The sequence below is a fragment of the Vidua macroura genome, chromosome 4, assembly GCF_024509145.1.
Source record: "Vidua macroura isolate BioBank_ID:100142 chromosome 4, ASM2450914v1, whole genome shotgun sequence".
Lineage (NCBI taxonomy): Eukaryota > Metazoa > Chordata > Aves > Passeriformes > Viduidae > Vidua > Vidua macroura.
The window spans coordinates 40,766,662-40,788,536 of NC_071574.1; the positions used below are offsets into that span (position 1 = coordinate 40,766,662).

At 35.3% G+C, this 21,875-nt stretch overlaps 1 protein-coding gene across 1 annotated transcript in view; it reads left to right on the plus strand.

The window, feature by feature from the left end:
• TENM3 (teneurin transmembrane protein 3) overlaps positions 1–21,875 on the plus strand; it is a 692,061-nt gene that overhangs the window by 273,786 nt on the left and 396,400 nt on the right. Inside the window, exon 5 of the mRNA XM_053975063.1 lies at positions 19,446–19,519. The gene's annotated coding sequence lies outside the window, so the exon portion shown is untranslated. The remainder of the gene's footprint in view (positions 1–19,445; positions 19,520–21,875) is intronic.

Sequence of the window (21,875 nt, forward strand, 5' to 3'; positions counted from 1 at the left end):
TTCCTGCCGATGTTCATTTCGATGCCCTAGAATACGGCTTGCAGCATGTCTGCTGCCAAGGCATACCCTAAATTGATGGGACAAAAGGAACAACCTGGATCTTCCATGTGTTAAAGTGGGGAAATGAAATCTTAAATCTCATTTAGGTTTGGAATTAGGTGGATTGGCAATGCGTGTGGAGTTCAAATGGGGAAAAAGATGAGTCTCTTACTCCTCCCTATCATGCAGCTCTCTGAAAGGTGTTGGAAGTATTTAGTGGAAGGTAAAAGCAGACAAGCAGGAGAACTTTTCTTGCAATAGCTAAAACTGATTTGAAAATGAAGGGAAAAGGGGAAGACATGAAAGTCTAATGAAAAAACATGTTGAATTTAAAATGGACCTTAGGAAATATTTAAGAGAAAAAAATTCTGTGTCGTCTGCAATGGGAAAATATCTCTGGTATTACTTCAAGCTCTCCGTATGATCTGCTGAAGCGCTGAACTCTCTGGGGCAGCCCTAATTTATCATCTCATTCCTTTGCAAGGGTTCACAAAATTTCCAATAAGGCACCAGAAATCATGTTGCCCATGTGCAGTTTTTTTTCTCCTGCTTTCCATTTCTTCCCACAGCAATGGCACCTACCTCTGCTTCTATTCAGGCTGGGGAGAAGCCTCCCAGTGGTGTGGACAATTGAGGATCTGGCATTTTGTATAAAAGAGGTTCTTTTAAACAAGTGTAGGCAAGGAAACTGCAACATTACTTACAAACATCCTTTCCTACTCACCTTAATGTGAAAAGGCCATGAAATAGTAGGCTCAGGAATGCGTATAAAACAGGGCTTTGAGACTTATATGTGCTCAGTGAGGATAAAGTGTGTGGAGTGTGTGTACTTTCCTTCCTGGCTTTATCACAATGCTTGGGGTTTTTCCTGCTGGTCATAAGCTGTTGCTCTATTCTTCAGCCCCGTAACAAGAAAACTCAAGTACACAACTTTGCAGTTGATTGCTGGCCTTTGCCCTGTCTGACTTAGGTGAAGACATCGGCACAGTTTTGATTTCAGTCGTACGTGGGGCATTCAGTCATATCAAGAGCCCTTCCCAAGGAAGACCATTTACAAATATACACTTGGATTTACTATGGTGATACGTCATTTGTATAAACTGTTTTTACATAAACCCACACAAAATTGGAACATAAAGGTTTCTTTTCTTTTTTCTGATTGTAGAATCATATGACATTATTAAAAATATTTTAAGAAATTGATAAAAATTGAGCTATCTAAAAATCTTTTTGTAGCTAGAGAGTAAGTTAAATGTCCCACAAACCATTTGATATTTAAAAATACCACTATATGTGAAATTCCAGCCTTCTCCCCAGCATTTCTCCAGAGAAAGACCAAATACATTATCTTTGACTTCTTTTGTTTATCAGTGAACTAATAAGACATTTCTATTGTAGCAGTGGTCTCGGATGTACCTTGCACTGTTTCTTGTTAATACAGCAGGTTTGTTCCATCGGGGGTTAAGAATATTTAATCCTTTAACGCTGACATATACAACACGAAGCCATGTCAGCTACAGCTGTTTCCAAACATCAGTAACAAAATTATAGATGGTTTTGAAGCTTCTGTGTTGGAAATGAATACATTTGAGGATTCAACTTGCTGACAGTGTTTATGTAATTTAATCTTGCCATCTGGAAGAAAGTAAACATTTTTTAGGAAACTGAAGTTAAGGTAGCAAGCCCCTTGTGGTTTCTGGCTGTTGCAAATAAGTTAAGTTGTACAAAGCTGATGAAAATCTTCAACAGGGAGGGAATCATGGTTATATTTTAAAGATTGTTATGCAAGTGCATTGATGCATAAAATTGTTTCAGAATATCTGCATTATTAACTTCCCTGCTTATTCAATAGTTAGATGCCTTTCTTCTGCTCAGATAAAACCAGCATGTTTTTTCAGTGAAATGTGATAAAACATGAGAAGCATATGCATGCAGAATGAATAGGTGTAACTGAAGCACTTAAGTGATTGCTTTTCGTCTCATATTTTTCTGTTTTTTCCCTATTCTTCCTTTTGTTTGTTTTTTTTTTTCATTCTGTATCACATTTTGCTTTTCAAATAGCTATTCTTTTTTTCTTTATTTGTGTGCTTTATTATTTGCTTTTAATTATTTGAATAATTTTTCAAGGTTTTTTCTTAGTTTTCTAAAGAAACAGTTTACACAGTCATGCCATGTGTGTATCAGTCCCCCCCGTGACAATTTTGAACCTGTTAGTCACTTTCAAATAAACAGAGAGTCAAAAGATTCCAAAGGCATTGGATTTGCAATAATGTGCAAGTCCAGGTGGCTTGGTGGAGAGGAGAAACAGTGCCCTACAGCATGAGCTGTGTGGAGAGAGAAGGAAAGACTAGAAATATCTTTTGCAAACCTGGGCTAATTACGTTGTTTGTAAAATTGCTTGAATGCTAGCCCATTCCCTTCTGTCTTCTGTTTGAGCAATCTGATGAGACATTTTACATGATGGGGCAAGTCAAGATGCTTTTATATTTGTTGTGGCCTAGAACATTTATATAAATAAAATATATTTATGGTGGGAAGCAGATTTTAGATATGCATGATTTGAAGGGGTGGACAGTTTCAGCCATTTTACACATGGAACACATGACAGTTTAGTTTGCTTTTAGATTTTGAGCCTTTAAGATCATCTTTATCTTTTTGAAGGATATTTGCTGCTTTGTTATTATTATTTAATGAAATCTTTATGTTAAGATCTCTGAATTATGCAACATTTGTTGCAAATTATAGGATTTTGTGAAAATACCAATGAGCACCTGAGCCAATAGTATGGTGGTTGTGCCCTTGGCTCCTAAGGGGAGAAGGGCAGGAAAAAATTAGCAGAGGTATGGACTCAGCAGAAATAGCTTGGTAATAGTAAAAAGAGTTTTCAGCATTCTGGAAAGGGTCAGTAAAACCAGAAGAAAGGTACAGTCTTGTTCCTGCTTAACTTTGGTGTCTGGTGGTTTCAGCTGGTTCTTTCAAACTCTGCTTTCTCTGCTCTTTGAGATTCTATTCACCCTTCCTTCTTGATGTCTACATCCTCTTGCTTTGCTCTATTCTGCTAAAGCATTGATTATTTACTTAGGCTTGTACCAGCATGCTAATGTTCTGCTAAAGTTAAAAATACTGTTGCCATATAGTAGCTGGTCAAATAATGGGATTTTAAACTGAAATATTTAACTTCATATTCAGTGGAAGCTGCCTGTCAGCATTTTTATGGGTCTGAATAGGCTTTTTAAAAGGATCTAGCTCTAAGCCTTGATAATTGAACTTAAGCTCGTAAGTTACTTATCTACTCATGAAATTTAAACCTGATCCATGTTGTAAAACTGCAATGAAGAACTACATGAAAATGAAATAGGATGTTAATGGAGAATTTCTCATTTAGAATTGCTTCTTAGCAATATAAGCAACAATTTTAGGAATGTTGATCTGATTTTTATTGTCTTGTATATGAATTACTTTATTAAGTGAGCTATTTGGTGTCCAAAACGTGGCACATTCCAACTTTGTCAATGTGATCTAGGCACTGTACTGGAAATAAATATACAGACTGGTGAGTTTGTAAACATTTATGGCTGTGCCCTGTGTTAAATAAGGAATATGCTTTATTTTCATCCAATAAAATTTAATTAGTTGTAAGTCAGGTTTTGCTTTAGTTGTAATTAGTTTAGCATATAATTATTCTGTCTAATAGCAATCTGAAATCTGCAAGCATTTTGATCTTATTCCAAGTTAAAAAAAAAAAACCCTCTTAGAAGTATTCACTCAGTAGCTATAATAGAATCTTATTAGTCAACCATATCATAGACTGTGTAAATCTTTAAGTGACTGAAGCAATGTTTTCACTGATGCTTGTCATGTATTGCATTTAGAAGGTATATAAAAATGTTTTATATTGAACTTGCAACTTCTATATGATTTGGAAAAAATCAGTGATCTCTTTTTTTGGTGAGCTTAGTATTTGCTGTTTTGACTTTTAGCTTTTTTAAATTTTTATTTTAAAATTAATTTTAAAGGTCTCGCTTTTGTAAGATATAACTGGAAACTGTTTGAAAATAGTAATACATCAGTTTTAACAAACATACATATGTTAAATCTCATAATTTACACACAAATATTACTGCCTATTAAAGAGTATTATAATGATTAATGAGTAGGTTTTGAACAATATCTTCTGTCTTTTATCTTTTGGATGTGGCTGGCTGCCATTTCTAAAGAAGTTGCCCTGCCAAGGAATCTTCTGACAGCTCTTCCTATGGATTTCCTTATGGGAACAGCATTAAAGCAAGAGATAATGCAGAGTCTGGCATGTTATTAGCTGCAGTGGAGTGATGGGGAGCAGATCTTCTGTTCTCACTTCCACCCTAACCAGCTGTTTTTTGCTAGCAGTGGTTTACAGTCTTGCATGCTCATAATGTTGTTCTAAATTAAATTTCACCTGTATTATTAATTTTAAGGTTCTTATATGTTTCCTCCATTAAAGTGCTCTCTCTGAACTGCTCATAATTTAATCAGCCTATAGGTCAGGAAATTATGACTAGTCAGAGCACAGGGAATGGCATTTTTTAAGGAATTGAACAGTCAACAGCTTTGACTTGATGATATTTGTCTTTTTGAAATTCTGTGGTCTGATTGGGAGGGATAAATGACTTCACAACTACAAGAAAGATACTCAAACATTTGCATTTAAAAAGGAATATGTACTTTAGCCTGGGAAGAAATTGCCTCATCTTTAAGGAATAGGATTTTCAGTTAGTTCTCTGCTTTTCCAATTACCTGCTTATAAAACTCAAAAAAGTAGATATTTCTGTTAACTCATATGATATGCCTGCTAGCTTTAACTTGTCACTTTCTTTTCTAGGGTTGCTATTTTACAACAATGATTAGGGTACAGTTCTCAATTCTGTTTCAGTTTTGTTTTCTTGTTTTTTTTTTTTTCCAGAGCAATCATACTAAAATTCTCACATATTTTTAAAGTATCTTATAAGAACAAGTATGTATTTGTTGTAGTATTAATACATGCATAATTGTGTGTGTATAAATGCTTATGTATGCAGATATCATGTAATTATAGAGCTCAATACTGTATGTGTAAGTGTGAATATGGGCATAATTCAGAATTGAAAGCTTAAAACAGAACACAGTTGTGTAGCATCTTGAAATGATTTTATTTGCACATGCCAACTCGTTATATAGCATTATACTGGGGCCTCAGTGAAAGGCTATTGTAATCTCTAATAACAATAAGTTAATCTCTAGGCTAACAGTATGGAAAATACAACTTTTCTTGGTGGTTTGCCTTTTTTTTTCCCTTCCCAAATGAAATTAGTCTAAAAATATTTGAATTATCAAAACAAAAGGGAAAAATAATCTTCCTGATAACAAAGTGGTATGTATGTATTTATTTTTTGCTTCTAGTCTACTTTAAACCTTGTTTTAAAATAGCACTCTTTAGGCATCAATGGGTTGAAGTTCATTTGCAACTCAAATGTAATAATAAAACCAAGTCAAATATATTCCCATTATCACTCAAGATGCTGTAGTTAGAAGATGGATATAGAAGTGGCACAAAATATCCAGCTGCTCTACATCAAAAACTAGTCCAAGTGCAAATAAATACTTGGAAATGTTTTGTCTTTAAATTGAAAGGAGTCCTGAAATAAAAAGTGATTCAATTCAATGTGACAAATGAAGTATGAATTCCATTTTGCACTAAGTAATAGGAAGGGTTTTATTTTTGTTCCTTTAACTATGTTTCACCCAGACATATGAATATTGTATTTAGTACTAAACAGTTTCAGAAGATGAAAGTTGCCAATTGTTGGAGCCTGTGCGCATTTCCTAGGATGCAGCCACTGAACTGATGAGGAAAGCAGAGATGTGAAAATCTAGAATAATAGAAAGCATTCACATCTCATAAAGCTGAATTTCAGCTGGGTGCTTTAAATAAGGAAAGGGCAAATATGAGGGGAAATATCTCTTCTGCAACTCAGAGACAGTCTCAGAGGGTCTTCCAGCCAGTTAGGGCACTCCCTTTAAGGGGTTTATTCACTGCAAATACACACACACCCCACAAAAAAAAAAAGCCCCAACAACTAAAAACCCCCACCAATTCTACAAACTCTACTTTAGACTCATATGATCCTTATATTTTATGTAGTTTAAGCATCCTGTACAGACAAGAAAGTATTACATATCTACCTCAAAGAATCAGAATATAACTGCCTCTGCTTTCATTTGTGTTGGGGTAGCTTTGAGCAGCACCATGGGAAATAAAATGACTGTTTAGCTGGGTGTGGTGTAACAGAGATCAAGAGCAAAGTAGTGGGGAAAATCCTTAATTTTATAAACAGGTTTTCTAGAGTGGAGATCTAGTGATTTTATTTCCTCTTGTTTTATTACTTTCTTTGAGGATTCTGGCCTGCTGTATAGTTAAATATTGAGCAAGAGGTATCAGGTTGATTTATATGGGTCCCCTGTTAGAGAAGGGAAGTGGACACTTCCAACTTGATGACTTGTTGAGGTGTATGGGTTGGGTTTGGGACATTACTTGCATTTTTGTTGTTCCTTTCAGTGTCCAATAAGTTGGAAAATGTTTCAAGGTCTGTTAAAATTTACACGAGATTAAGAGATTATGGGAATATGTTAAGTTTTGAGGACTCATAGTAGAAAAGTAGGTGACCTTCTAGAGAGCAATGGCCAGAAAAGCCAGAAGAGAAGGTTGTGACTCGCTAGAGGAGGGTGGAGTGAGCACCAGGTGGCACCCTTTTCCCATAGCAAGCTAGGAGTTGACGGATGGCAGTGCACCAGATCGTTCTGATAGGCTTCCAAAAGCTTCCTTTTATTGCCATCACCAGCCTCTCCTCACAGCAGCTTCTCACTTATCCTGTCTTTGGTTTTGGAGTTGTTGGCTTTGAGTCAGCAATTTGGAAGGCAGCAGATGCTGTGGTGGATGTGGAGCTGCCAGGGTGCTGGATGGCTCGTTGGTCACGAGCTGACAGGGATGGCCACTGGCCACTTCCCCAGAGCTGCCAGAGGGCAGAACCAAGCAGGTAAGCAAATGTCTGCATCAGATGGAGAATGTGTAGGAAGCTAAGTGAGAGGATAACAGCAAAAGGATAGGGAGAAAGGAAGAGTCAGGATTTTATCAAAAAGGGGTAAATAACTGAAAATCAATTCTGTGGAAGGGAGGTAACATGGAGAAATGTATAGATAAGGATACGATATAATAAATTTGAGGCAAAGAAAATCATGTAAAGAAGAAAAGATGAGTATTCTGTCTGCTCCTATTTACTGGAGTTCCAAGAAAATCACCTAAAAATTTACAAAGAAAGCAAATAGTCAAAAAGAGAAGAAAGAATAAGATTGAACTGATTTTCTCTTGAATTTTTTTTTATGGGCAGTTTCTGGAGAACCCACTTTAGGCTGTAGTGTGGGAAGAGAGAACAAGCAGTTGAATGAAACAGAGTATTGGATAGCTGATTATATTGATGTTTTTCATTTTCCCAGCCTAGCTTAAAACCCTGGTTGGTCATGATTATAGAGCAGTAGCTTTTCCATCTGATAGCCAAGTTTGTGCTCTTTACATTTGCATCTCCCCAATTTGAATGGCACAGTTGCTTTTGACACTTTTCCAGAGAGACTGTAAACATTGAAGCTGCCAAGGCAAAATGTGTTCTGAGCCTATAGTTAAAAACATCTTGTTTCCAGGTAGTGCTTCTTGCTGAATCCTGAAGCATGTAATATGAATTGCTTTGGAAAGCATTTTGTATCCTTAAGATAGAAAAGCATATTTCAGCATCTGATAACTATAAAGAAACTTTCAAGGCTGCTGACCCAGATGCTTTAAAATAGGCTTGAATTTAGTTAAATTTTATTTCAGGCTGCTTTTGCTGACCTTCGCTCCCCTTCTCCCCTTGCATATTCCCTTGGTGGTCTTTCAAAAGCCAGGTGTCTGGGATTGTCTCCAGCCTACTCTGAAAACACCCCAGGCCTTGGATTAATACATGAGGGCTGCCTTTTATTTAAGTCCATCCATTTACATAAGGCCTGCTCAGTCAAACCCACTTGCAATGTACAGCCAAGTTGAACCCAAACCTCAGCAGGTCACTAGTGCATGGTCCTGGATTTTACTGAATTGAACTTCAAGTGTTGCACCTTCTTGCAATGAAAACTGAAGAATACTGCAGAGATGGTTTGGATTTCTGACTCACAGAGGAATGTTGGAGAAGTCTTTGATGTTTGTGTGAAAGAAATAAAGAAAGAACAGTTTTTATTTGTAAGAATGTGTTCCTGCTTAAAAGGTGTGAGTATAGATCTAGTACCAGGATGAAAATTTCATTGTGTATAAAATTAAAATTAAAAATACTTCCTTCAGCATAGAGAACAGACTTACCTGGACTGCATCAATGAAATTCTGTTATACCAGGTTCTCACTCTGAAAGCATTACCACTAAATGAAAACACTTTGGGTCTCATTTTCTAAATGTAGTTCAGAACTACTGAACTACAAAATCTAAACAAATTTATTGTTATCTTTTTCAAGCATATCAAACTATAGATTTTTTGCATGTGTGGTTGGTTGGTTGGTTTTGCTTTTTCTGATGATTCCAATAGTCAGCTTTTACAACTTGGCATTGTTTTTTACTAGTGTCCTTCTCAGTCTTGTTGAAAGTGGGTCACAGGACCTGGCTAGCTTAGGAGTGAAAGAAACTGCTGCAAAAATAGTGAGCCCTGCTTAGACTGTCTGTTCAAAAAATTCACACTGCAGTTTGCAAACAGGAAGTATTATTAGTGATTTTTTCTGCTAGAGGTGATATCCAAGTTCTCCTTCCTGATTAGTACTTGAATAGTGAGTAAACAAAGTTCAGACCTTTATGAAAATAAAAATGATCAGGTAAAAGAGACATGTTTTAGAATACCTTTTTTATCACAAGTTTCCTTGAATAATGTGATTTATTATTAATGTATTAGAAAAACATTATTTTTCCAGTATTGTTCTCTGCTACTTTTTGGTTTTTTTTTACATGGAAACACATCATTTGAGTGATCAGAATAGTTTGACCCCAGAACTTAGATGTGTAAGTACCAAGATATTCTTGGTACTTACAGAATATATCACTGCTTGATTCCCGTGATGAGCAAACAGTTGTTCTCTCTACTTTATGTAAGTAATTCACATCTTTATATATTTCTTTAGACTGGAATACTGTATTAATAAACTCTTGATACGAGATTATTCTTGGTCTTAGTATACCATGCTATTGTGTACAGTCCTTCAGTGACTTAAATTATAGTGATTACTTTTATTACCATTTCTAGATTTTCCTGTTGACACAGGTTATTTGACTTGCAGTTTTTAATTTTATAGATATTTCAGTCATGTACACGCAAATCACAATTTTCTGTTGCTGTCTTTTGACCCTGAATTATCTTTTTCATTTTGTAATTTATAGGATTTTTCCATGAAATTCAGAAACATTTGCTGTGTTTTCTTTAGAATTCCAAGGTTTTTTTGTGCCTGGCATAAACTCAGTGAGACTCATTTGGAATACCTTAAGAACACTCTATTTGTTCTACCAATTTTTTACATATATTTTATTGTATAATCTGAAATATGTAAACAGTGGAGTTATACTGAAAGTTTTCAAAAAGTTGGGAGCATATAAATTATTAGATTTAACAGCTGATCAGGTCTAATATGGGGAAGATAATTGCATGAAATTGGTGACAGATTGAGTCTTGTTTCTCTCTTACAGTAAATGGTTAGGCTAAGAAGAAAAAACTTTAAATCTCAAGATAGATTATGAAAAGAGATGAATGTTGCTAAATACAGATGTGTGAAGGCTGTAAATACGAAAAGCAATACTTAAAAGGTTGTATAATAGTGACAAGGAAATAGCAGAAATAAAAGTAACTTGTGGATTGGAATAAAAGCTCAGTGTATATTGTGAAATAGAAATATTTATTAGGGGAATTGTTATACCAGGACATCATGCTGCTCACTGATTTATGGTTCAGCATGGTGTAGAGTGGAAAGCATAGATTATACTGGAGTCCTTGATGGTATTCTGTAGATTCGTGGGGTTTTTTTGTTTGTTTGTTTGTTTGTTTGTTTTGTGTGGTTTTTTTTTGTTTGGTTTTTTGTTTTTTGTTTGGTTTTTTGTTTGGTTTTTTGTTTTTTTTTTTTTTTGTTTTTTTTTTTTTTTTGTTTGTTTGTTTGTTTTTTTGTTTGTTTGTTTTTTTTGTTTAGCCATGCCTAAGTTATCTCAAAGTATTATCTCAAAGGGCAATACTAAAGAAATTTCTGTGCTCTTTGCTAGATTTTAAAGTTACTGAAAGGGAAAGCCCTTCAGGAAGGAGCTACCTCCTCTCTAAAATGTTCTGTCAATACTAAAAATGTCTGCATGACAAAATAAACATCTTAATATTTTCATTATAGTTAGCAAGCAAGCAGGAATCTTTTTAAGAGCAAGAGCTGAAATAATCATGTAGGTGAAGATTTGATGGTGATGCACCTCTTGTGTCCAAGGCAGGAGGGATGCTTTGCCTTTCAAAGCACACCGCTTGGCCCACAGTTCCGTGCTGGTTGTATCAGTACTTTGGGTAGTCAGGAGCCTAGTGTGTCCAAATAATTCCCCTTTGCCAGTGGCTTCTGAAAAGAGTTGTCTGGGGCTATTGGCATGGACTGGGGTGGAAGTTTTCCAGTGCATGATGGTGATGGCTTTACACCAGCTTTGGCCAGCATCTTCAGCACAAATGGTCTGTGAAGTTTCCCATTACCTTCTGTAAATGCTGAGGCCCTATTTCCCTGCCACCTGCCAATCACAATGTCACCATCTGTTATGAGAACTAGTTATGACCTACAGTGTTTTATATAATACGGTGACACTTTACTCTTCCTATCATTGCTGCTACTTTTTCCTTCCCTGAATAGGCTGGTTGAAGCTTATCTGATGCATCTTGGTTTGCGAGCCTTCTCTGAAGAAAAAAGCCAATTACAAGTAGCTGATAGTGTGTTAGCAGAAGGTGGGTACTGAGAACATGGTCAGTGCCATTTCAGAAAACATAGAGAATAACTGACAAAAAAAATGGAGTTGTTTTAATACACTTGGAAATTTAGTTGTACAACCATATTTTGCTGCTGCTGAAACACATCACAATCCTGGTTTCAAAATGAACTTTAAAGAGATGAGCCTTTTCATTGTATTTCACTAATGTATATTGTAGTTAAAAGTAAACATTTCTGAGTTCAGTTAGGTGAAAATAAATGCTATAGAGTGTTCAAGGAGAGATTGAACTTGTGAAGATTAGCCTGAGGGAAAGGACTTGGACAAAAGTTTGGTCATTTAAAATGTATTGATCAGAGAGAAAATGATAAACCATTTTGACTAAAGGTGAAAAGGAGGGAAAGCTAATAATAAATGGATCGTTGATATTTGAGGAGAAGGGGAGGTTTTTGTTGCTCATCTGGCAGATTCCTAGCTACCTTTAGCCCAGTTTCATGAAGTGGAGAAGTCTTCAGTCAGAGCCTCAAGAGAAGGGCACTTGTGACTCAAAAAATAAATGTGTTTGACCAAGTATTTTGTGATTTGAGTTTAGCTGAAAGAATCTCATCTAACAGAAATCAGACCTTCTCTCTAAATATTTGGGATTTGACTGAAGTATCTTAAAGCTTAGAAACTAATATTATTGCTTGATTATCTGGCATGTAAAGTTTAAGAGATGATGGGGTTTTTGTTTTGGTTTTTATAAGTAATGCAATATAAATAATAAGGGAAAGGGCTATTAAAGTATTCTATTTTCTGGGGATTTTTTGTTCTGTGTGTGGGGTTTTTCAGGGTTTGGTTTTTTTGTTGTTTGTTTTTTTTAACACGTTAGCACTAATATTGGGAATCATGAAAGAGTTTTAAGTGCGAGTACTGTAAAGCAGGATCCCCAATTTAAGCATTTGAAAGGACATATATGCAATGTAAGCAGGAAGCTTATATATAGAACTGACAACAGCCAGTTAGGACTGCAGTACAAAAATTATCTATTTCAAAGGGCTGAAATGTGCACAAATGAAGTATACAACTTTAAACATTTTAAGTGGTTGTGTTTCAATCTGTAAAACCAATTTTGTTTCCAAAGTATGAATTCTTGATAAAAGGTAGGTTTTGTGATGTATTGGATTTAAATTAGTAACATTCAGAATGTTCTACATTAACTTCTTATCAGTAAAAAAAAATTGTCTTCAAATAAAATTTATTGTAGCATGTTGCGGTTTTGGTGATATAAAAATTGCTTAGCAGACTGTGTAACAATATTTAATTCTTCCTTTGTGCTGCACAAAACTCAGTAATTACAAGAGGGTTTTTTTAATATGTATTAATAAGGCATGAAAACTTCCTCCCCCTACCCTTTTTTTTAAATCTTTGAGTCATACTGTCAGTTTTGACATTTTCTTAAGACTGCTTATGGAGGAGATTTTTGTTGTGTTTTGGGTAAGACAGGAAGGTCCTAGGGATCCATGGGAACTGAAAAAGTGCCAGTCTGTATCAAGAGCAGACTCAACAATATGATAGTGGAAGAAAATTGAGATTATATTATCTTGAGAATAAGTATTTTGGGATGAAGAAAACGTATGGAACTTCCTGACAGAGAAATCCTACAAGAAGCCGAGCTTGAGGAGGTTGGGTTGTTACTGTTTTTCTTGGCTGGTGTTGGCACGGTGTAGCAAATACCGAGGGATGGGTGAAACCGAAAGTCATGGTACCCGAGTAGAAACTTGAGGTCAATCTGGTTTTTGAAGGATGAAATATAAGAAACAGATATTTCAGTGTCAGCCTCACACATTCTGCCTTGAAAAAAAATCATCACACTGGCAATAGACTGCATATTTTAAATATCAATGAAACAGTGATACAGTATTGCAAGAGAGTGGAACACTGCCTTCAAGTAGTAGACTTTTGAAATTCAAAATTGGTTAGCTATGTTAAATGTTCTTTTGAAACAACTGAGTTACTATCTGTCTCTTGTTTTGCATGGGCTAAGTTTATGGATAGTTCTGATCTCAGATTAAAAACTGAATCTAATGGATGATTCACTTAGCAAAAAAATAGCTGGATTTTTCTCTCTGCTGCGCAAGTCTGGGCTTTATTTTACTTTAAGTTAAAATAATTTTTCAGTTGTAGCAAAAGTACATGTTGGATATCAAGCCCTTACAGTTGAAAAGATTTGAAGAGCTAGTGGGAGGAAAGTACTTGATATCCCCTCTTTCAGCCTTTGGTCTTTTAGAATCACAGCCATGCATGACCACAGAGCTCAGCTCTTAAACAAGGTTTGTGCAGGAGCGGGTGAGAGGATGCAAGAAGGGACCAGAAAAAGTATCAAGTGAGTGAAGAAATATGAGGTCGTTGGTTTGGAATAGAGAGTGTTGAGTGATATGAGAATAGTGCTTAGCTTTGCCTTTTTACTGTTTACCTTTGCTAGGCAAGATTTTTAAAGGGCTTTTTGAAGAGACTAAAATTCTTTGTAACACGTTGTTTAGTGTCTGGGTGTGTTGCTTTGTTTTTTGTTTATTTTGTAGAGGGACTGGGGGTGAAATTGTTTCTGTGCATGCTGGTATCTTTTTCTGGGGGTCAAAGAGGTGCCTTTGTTATATTTTTTTGAAGTTGTTTTAGAACAAACTGACTTATTTTATTATCTATAGAATGCCTAACTTTATACAAATAATACCATTATTCATAGTATTTTTAATGCTATTTTAAAAACCCTCTTATACCATCTCAGGATTTTCTGTCAGAGCTTAATTTTGGTGTATTTAACAGTACTATACATTAAGACATTTCTGTTCTGTTTTCTATATACAGAATTTCACAATGCTAATAATCACATGTGGTTATAGGTAACTAAGGCAGGTTTGCAGCTTAGACTGTGGAATATCTGGCTATAAGAGCTTTTTATCAGTTTCCAGTTCTTAAGCTCTTCTGTTCACTACTCTTTTTATTTTAGTTTTTGTTCTTATTGTAAAGCTGTGTATCTGAATTGATTAACATCTCAACGGTGCTTTTGTACCGAAAATTAGCCAATTGTGTGGAATAAAGCAGACTGCTGTGTGCACTTATTTTTTGTTATCCTTTATGTATTCTGTAAAAACCTACTTTCATTTCTTTAATAAAAGTGAATACTAAAAAGTTTAAAAATGAAACCAAAGCACATACCACAATGATTTGTTTAATTCAGTGACATCGTTTAAATGGTTACTTGAGCCAAGTAGTTGCTTGAGCCACACAGTACATTCATATTAATGTATGTGCATATGTATATATGTATGCAGTCATTTTCAGCTGTTAATTGAAGGTAATAAGGTTTAAATTGATGATACAGCAGAATAAACAGCACAGTCCACAAGCACTTGAGTTTTTGACCAGAAAGTGTTTTCCATCCTTGCAGTGATCCACTGTGGAGGCCGTATCGTGAATCTGACCAAAGCTACTGAGTCACACAGGTGCTTCTGACTTTCTGATCATAAGGTCGGAGTTTGAGTGAAGTCGCAGATAGCAAAAATACTTTCGTATTTTTCGTTTTTACTGGGACAACAATGACCTCTTAGCCATTGCTGTAGTTAATGTTTTCTGAGTGGTCTCCCAAAGACAAAGTACTTCTTGGTTACAAATCCATTATTGCTCTTCCCCATGGTCTGACAGCTCTGTGCCCTTCAAAAGGAGGAGAGCAATGAAATACGTCGCATGCTGTAAGTGTCCAGTTGTCTTCTCTGACCAAGTAAGTGAAAAAATTATGTGGAAGGTCTTAAAGCAAAATCCTTCCCTTTCAGAAAATTTTCTGCTTCCGTTTACCAAATTGATCTGTGAGTGAAACATGCGCTGTGCGTACAATTTACGGTGCAAGATCAAATTGTCCAGAAAAAAATACTATTTGCCTGTGGCAAATGCACAAAAATATTCAGTATGGCTTATCTTTTAAAAACAGCAATGTTTTCAGTATGTACTGCTGCAAGAAAACAGGAGACTTCATCAGGAGTTAAGAATCTGTCTGAGCTGTAAACCCAAAGATAATTAGAATAATTGGTGTCTAGCCTAACATGTTGCTTCTACGTAGTTAGTTAATGTGAGGTAGTCATGTTTCTTTGGTAAGTAGATGACTTAGAAATAAAATGTGTCAATTAATTTGGGATACTCTAGAAAAATTCTCGAGTATGAAATTCCAAGAGAACCAACTGAATGAACCAGCTGTTCAAAAACATTCTAAGATGCTTTAAAAGAAAAAAATTACAAATAAGAAAAAAAAATCAAGAATAGAATATTTATGGTGTAAATAAACATTATTTCCAATTCTAATTTGTTTTCATTGTGATAGAAATATACTCCAAGATGTACTGGGCAGCTTCTTTATTTAGTACTTTCACTGAACTAGTAACAGATGTTAGGCCTTTCAGGTAGAGATGGGTGATGTTAGATTTATATAAAACTAATTCTGTTTAAGTCTTCCATATTTTGAAAAGAAGACTACGCAATTTCAAGATATTGTATTTCTTACATCTAGCACATTCTTGGTTTTGAGGTCCATAGAAAGGAATGTTAAATATCAACTCATTCAGTGTTTACTAGTTATTTGGGTAAAATTAAGCATGTTTCACCTGAAATCTTTATTAATATTAAAAATTAAACAATTAATTAGCATTTAAAGATATTACATTTTCTCTGTAGAACACAGTAAAAGTATTGTAATTATGGACTTTGATTATTTTCACGCCTGCTGCTGTGTTTATGAAAATAACCTTTCATCCTGGTTTTTCCATTTATGAAAAAGGAATGGTCGCAATCCTGGTCAAGTGCTCTGATGCTTGTGGAAGATAAATCTTCTGTGTGTGTGTGTTCAGTGTTATCCCTACGATATCGAGAATTCCTTTAGGAGAATATATTTGCAATGGCAATTTTAAAAAAAAATTTGTTAAATGGTCTTTATTTTGCTCCTTTGAGTACAAATTTAAGGCTAACATGGAGCTCATGTCCGCATAATATCTGATCAGCAGAATGCCCTCTGTTGAATAATAGTGTGATATATATAGCACAATTCCATAAATTGAGTAGGAATTAGTTGTTTGCTGTTTTGAATGTAGTTTTTATGTAGCTTTATATTTAACACCTCAGTCCTCACAATCAGAAATTTGTCATTCATTTGCTTCTTATTGATGCTTTATTTTAGTAAGTGGAAATACAAATAACTTCCGTTTTTGATCGCAGTCAGCATTAACCTTCTAAAACAACACACTAAGCTTAAACCAGCTTCCAATAAGTATGTGTATGTTAGATAACTACTTTTAGATTTCTCCTCTTTGATGCATTGTTAGAACAGGTATATTAGGGGAAAAGAAATATTCACTGACATGCCTCAGAGATGAAAAATAGGTATTTATAGGAAAAATTTGATTACGAATTACAAATAATAGATTAAAAAGAAAGATTAATAGATTAAAAAAGAGATTAAAAGGTGTTGATATAGGATGGAAAAACTATAGCCATGATTAAACAATTATTTTTTATCTGTAAAGGAAAAGGTTTTAATTAGAAACAAAACACTTAAAAAAACAAACTGAAAAAATCCCATACCTATCTCTCCCCCAATGAAAAACCCAGCAAAAAACCACAACACCCAAGCAAATGAAAAAACTCCAAACCCAAGCTTCCCATGCTCTCACATGGCCTCCCAGAAATCTGTTACTGAAAACAGAGATCAGGAGAACTAAGAAATATCCTTGTTTCTATTGCTGAGCTGGAACATAGAGTAAACAGTATCCAAGTTGAGGAGTGGGTTTTGGAATTCTTAGGTAGAAAAATCTAGTCGTTGATATCACGGTAATTGGTTTGGGCTACTGCTCTTGTATACATCTAGTCTTTAAGCTGTATAAAGCTGTGTGATAAGGAACTGTAGCTCTGAGCTGGAGATGTGAGTAGATCAACTATGTGGTTTTATCTTTCTGGCAGTAAATTATACAGTAGGACTAATAGATAAGACCCAAGGTTTGGGTGTTTTCTGGTGGAGGAAAAATAAACAGTGATAAGTTGCAAATCAGAAAATATGATAACCACTAAAAAAAGTCATTTTCAGGCTCCTGACAGAACTCCTTTATCTGAAGGGGTCTTGGGATGTGAGGATCACTCTGGGTTGTGAGCAAATGTTTTTGCTCATTAAGTAACTGTCTTTAGATTTTAGAAAACAGTAAAATAAGAACGGTCTGTTTGATTCCTTAAAATGCTGATAAGCTGTAAAATGGGAGCAGAAATGGGGAAAGTTAATATCTTTGTTAGCTAAAATGTTTTATAATGTAATTGAATTTTGCTAAATGTCCTAGCATGTTATATTTTGTGTCAAGAGTTGAAATTGACTCCTTAGGACAGCTACCAACATAGGATCTCTTGGCTGATTTAACTGTATAGTTAGGAGAAAAATAATTAAAGAAAATCTGGCATGTATATATGTGGTTTCTACAGCACAGAAACTACGTGAACATTCTAAGATTGCTTTTTTCCCCTGCTACTTTGTCTTAATTTGCTTCCTTCTTTTTAATATATGTAATTGACAAAAATAGAATGTGCCATTTGGGTCAAGAAAATGCTCTAAAATTTTAGTTAGGCCTGTATGAAATATGGTATTTGTCTTATATAAATGATGTCAATTCAGATGACGATTGCATTAGTTAATGCTATGTGAGCTGCATGGCATTTAACAAACAGAATACTCAGAATACTTTGGTAATGCATCATTAGCAAAAAAAAAAAAAATTTTTTTTTCATCCTTCATAACTAAATGTGCATAAGCAAGCCATGTTTGTTTTTCTGGACCATAGGTTTGCCTTTTCAGTCTTGCTAAGTTACAAAGACTATTGATTAGCTGCACCAGTACCATATGTAGTATGATAAATGGCTTGGGCACCAGCATTCAAAATTCTCTCAAATGGGCTAAACTGTATTAATGTCTTAACAGCAGTATGTTCTTATGGATTTCTGTGTACAGAGTATCCCACACTGGTACTTGCAGCACTTATTTAATGTAAAGCAGTGTCAGGTGTGCTTCTGAAGGGGTTTGCAGCTGAATGTGCCCTACTACTTGTCTATCCAAACAGCATAAACATGGAAAAATCAACTGCAAGTGCAGAATGGGCGAAAGTAATGTCTTGCCTGCTGTGATGCTCATGAATCAAGAGATATTTTATGTTAATGATTCCTGTACTGGAGATGAGTATAGTAAGCCTAGACATTTTTTTTGAAAAGTTGCTGGAATAGAAGTTGCTGGAATACTGAGTTGTTTCCTTCTTCATGAACAGATGTGGACTGACAGGTTTAATTTTGTGGAAAGAAAAATTTGTCATGTTAGTGCTAAATTTAAGGTATTGTCTCCTAGATGTATGTTTCTTTTGCTCTGCATTTGTAGTCTAGATTAACAGTGGAAATATATTGAGGGAAAATCTACTTGTGAATAAAGATTTGCAGCAGGATTACATGCTACATAGAGATTCATACAGGAGGGAAGAAAAAAGAAATTTTTCACAGGGGTACCTAAAATATGGGAGCATTCTCTGGAGTGCTATTTAATGACACCCTAACATTTATAATTAGACAAAGCAAGTTATTTCTTTTCTAATAATTAAAAATTAAATGAGAAATAATTGTTACATCACAAAAAAAAAAAAAAAAAAAATCTCAGGTGTCCTGGAGCCTGTTACCTCTCTGGGTGTTAGTGTGAAAAAAATTTAAAAATTCCAAAATTTCTTACTTCTGCTATGTGCCAGTCACTTACTAATCTTCCATGGATCATGAAGGCTGCCATATTCTTCAGGCTACTTGCTCTGGCAGGAGTCCAGTGTGCCTCAATGCAGAGGTTGTACGACTAGAAAAATAATTAGTTAAAAATTATTCTCTGCTTGTATACGAATAATCATTTAGGTTTGGAGGGACCTCCAGAGGTTTCCTCATTCATCTCCTAGATCAGCTCCAAGCAGGCTTGTTTAGGTTGGGTTTCTCCATGCTGTGTCCGGGCTGAGTCTTGAATCCTGGCAGGAAGGAGACCCCATGACCTCTCTGAGCATCCTGTGCACGTGTTTGCCCATCCCTGTGGTAAATACTTACTGGTTTTGGGTGAACTAGCAAGTAGGAACAGACTGCTTCATCTTTCTGTTGTTGTCCACTGAATCATTCTCCTCTCTTCCTGAACCTGAGCATAAACCAAAGAAGCTGCTTTCATACTGCAGCTCTTGCTGGACTGCTTTCTTCTCCTCGTAGAGAGCACTTCTAGCACTGAAATACTTAAAATAAATATGTAGTCTGATTGTAATTTTGTGTTAGTAAGAAAGAGCACACTTCTGGTTGATTCTGCTTCAATAATTGGCTTTCCATTTTCCATAGGAGTCTATTGCAAGGTGAAAGAAAGTCTGTGAGACATTGGCAACAATCAGGCAACTATTTCTTTAACTTTAGAGGTAAGCGGTCATTAAGTGTGTTGTTTGGTATTGTATCGGAAGGGAAGTGAAAGGAAACTGGATAAATAAGAATAGTGTTTAAGAAACCTGACATTACCATGTATAAAACAGTTTGCCTGTTTCTATGGATGTCTATAACCAGAAATATTTGTGCTTATCTTTTACCAGTATTATATACCTTTTACCCTTCATCCATTGGAGTGCAGAACTTCCTACTTCCCCCACCTCTAGTTGGCAAATATTTTAAATAGGTGTTTCTTCCCTCTCTCATTGGCAACAGAAAAGGTACTTTAACTATTTGTTCAGTTGTATAACCACAATGATAGTGGATTTTATAGGAGTGTATATCTGGGAATCTAGTTTTTGGTTGAGGCGAGGTCAATCACATTTTTTGCAAGGACAGTATTTCCCTGAAGTTTCTCACTGTGAAAAACCTTTATTGACGGAAGATGTGTTTTGCCTCTTTTCAAAATACTGGAATGCCAGCCCCTGTACCTCAGTTTTAAAAACTGGACACTCATCAGTTATAGAAGGGTGGTAGTAACTCTCCCCTTACTGGGGAGGGTAGGGGCTTACCAAGAGAATGAAGTATTGATTTTATTTTTTAACATCTTAATTACTTAATTTTGTGTTATTGTAGAAATTAAGGCCTATACTGATATATAAATTTTAGTGAGATTTTCAGAGAAGGAACTGCATAATATGTTACTGCACGGTGGAATGCTATCATTTACTAGGCTAAGGATATACCAAAAGGTTAATCGTGTGTTCTCTTTTTCTGAGGCAGCTTTTTCTAGGAATAGCTGGTTTTAAGCTTTTCATTCCAATTCCTGTCAACTAGATTTGTACAATGAACAGCCCAAAGGAGCATAAACAGGAGTGTCTGTTGTGGAGTGCACTTCCTTTTTATTTTAAAGTGTCGATTAACCCTTTTTAAAACTTTCTTTTGATGTGACTGGACAAAGAGACACTCATATATCCCTTTGGGATTTGCCTGCAGTGAACCTTCTTCAAAACTCATGACCTTGGCTGTCCAAGTGACAAGGCTCCCAAGTTGTTAAAGTAGATTTAAATGAGAAGAAAGCAGGATGCCAAACATGTGTTGCTGTAGATGTAGTGAAGCAGTACTTTGTACTAGCTGAAGCACAAGGGAGCGCATCAAGCACACAGGTTATTGCTGACAGGATGGAAACCAAATCCACCAGCATGCAGCAATGTTCTCATATCTGAACATGCAAGTATTTAATACATAAAAATGAATACACATTATGCTTTTCTTTGTCTGGGGTTAGGAATATCAACAAAGTCTTTCTTCGTAACAAGGACATTCTTTGTAATGTAGATATATGTATACCTTTGCCTTTACAGTCATAACAACTTCTTGTCAAATGAACCAAAAAGTCCCAGGTGAGACTTTCCCATCATGATAGAACAAGAACTCAATAACTTGTTATTCAAAACCCTGTGATAGAATACATTTTTGTCTTCAGAAATTGGGTTCTTTGCTCATTTCCCTAGGAAAAAATGCACTCCAGTGATTGTTTCAATGTATGCACTGGGTTATAAAGGGAGTTTCAGAGATACTGTACTTATCAGCTGCACATGAACAGTTTGTGGTTTGAAGAGGGAACCTGGGATGGAGAAATCCAACCTTCTGTATCCAATTTTACCCAGTGGAATATGGCATTAAACAGTCCTATTGTGTTTAAAATTTCATTTTGTCTGTTGGAACACTAGACCATATGGTTTATTTGGAGAAACTTATGGATGGTTTGTTCATCTTTGTTTCCTGATTTTCTACTTTATATATCAGATAATGTGAGAAAATGTATTGTGAATCTCAAAGGTAACCCTTGAAGTTCAGCCTGGTGTTAAACTATACCTTATGTCTTATTTATTTTATTGGAATACAAAACTTGTGTATTTTTTATTTAGGTTGCACATTTGAACTAAAGTCATATCAAGCTGATGTATAAAAATCCGGTAATTGTGCAATATTTCATTAGAAAAGGGTATGGATCTTGTATTTCACAAGAACTAGTTGAAGAATTGAACAACTGCAGGAAAGATGTTTTGTGAACCAGACTTGAGCTATATTTTCTGACATCAGCCAGTCTTTTTGAAATTTTTGGAAAATTGTGGTGGTGATTTTTTGGGTTGGGTTTGGTTTTTTAATTTTTTTTTCTTTTCACTGTAGCCAACAGTTATTTACTTGTCTTGTTTTATGCATTTGTTTTATACAATTGTTTACAAATGGCAAATTTTCTTAAGATATGCATTTAGGATATAGTATAGCTAACCTGTAGAAATGCTTAAGTTATACAAATATATATGCTGTGTAAGACACACTAGAAGG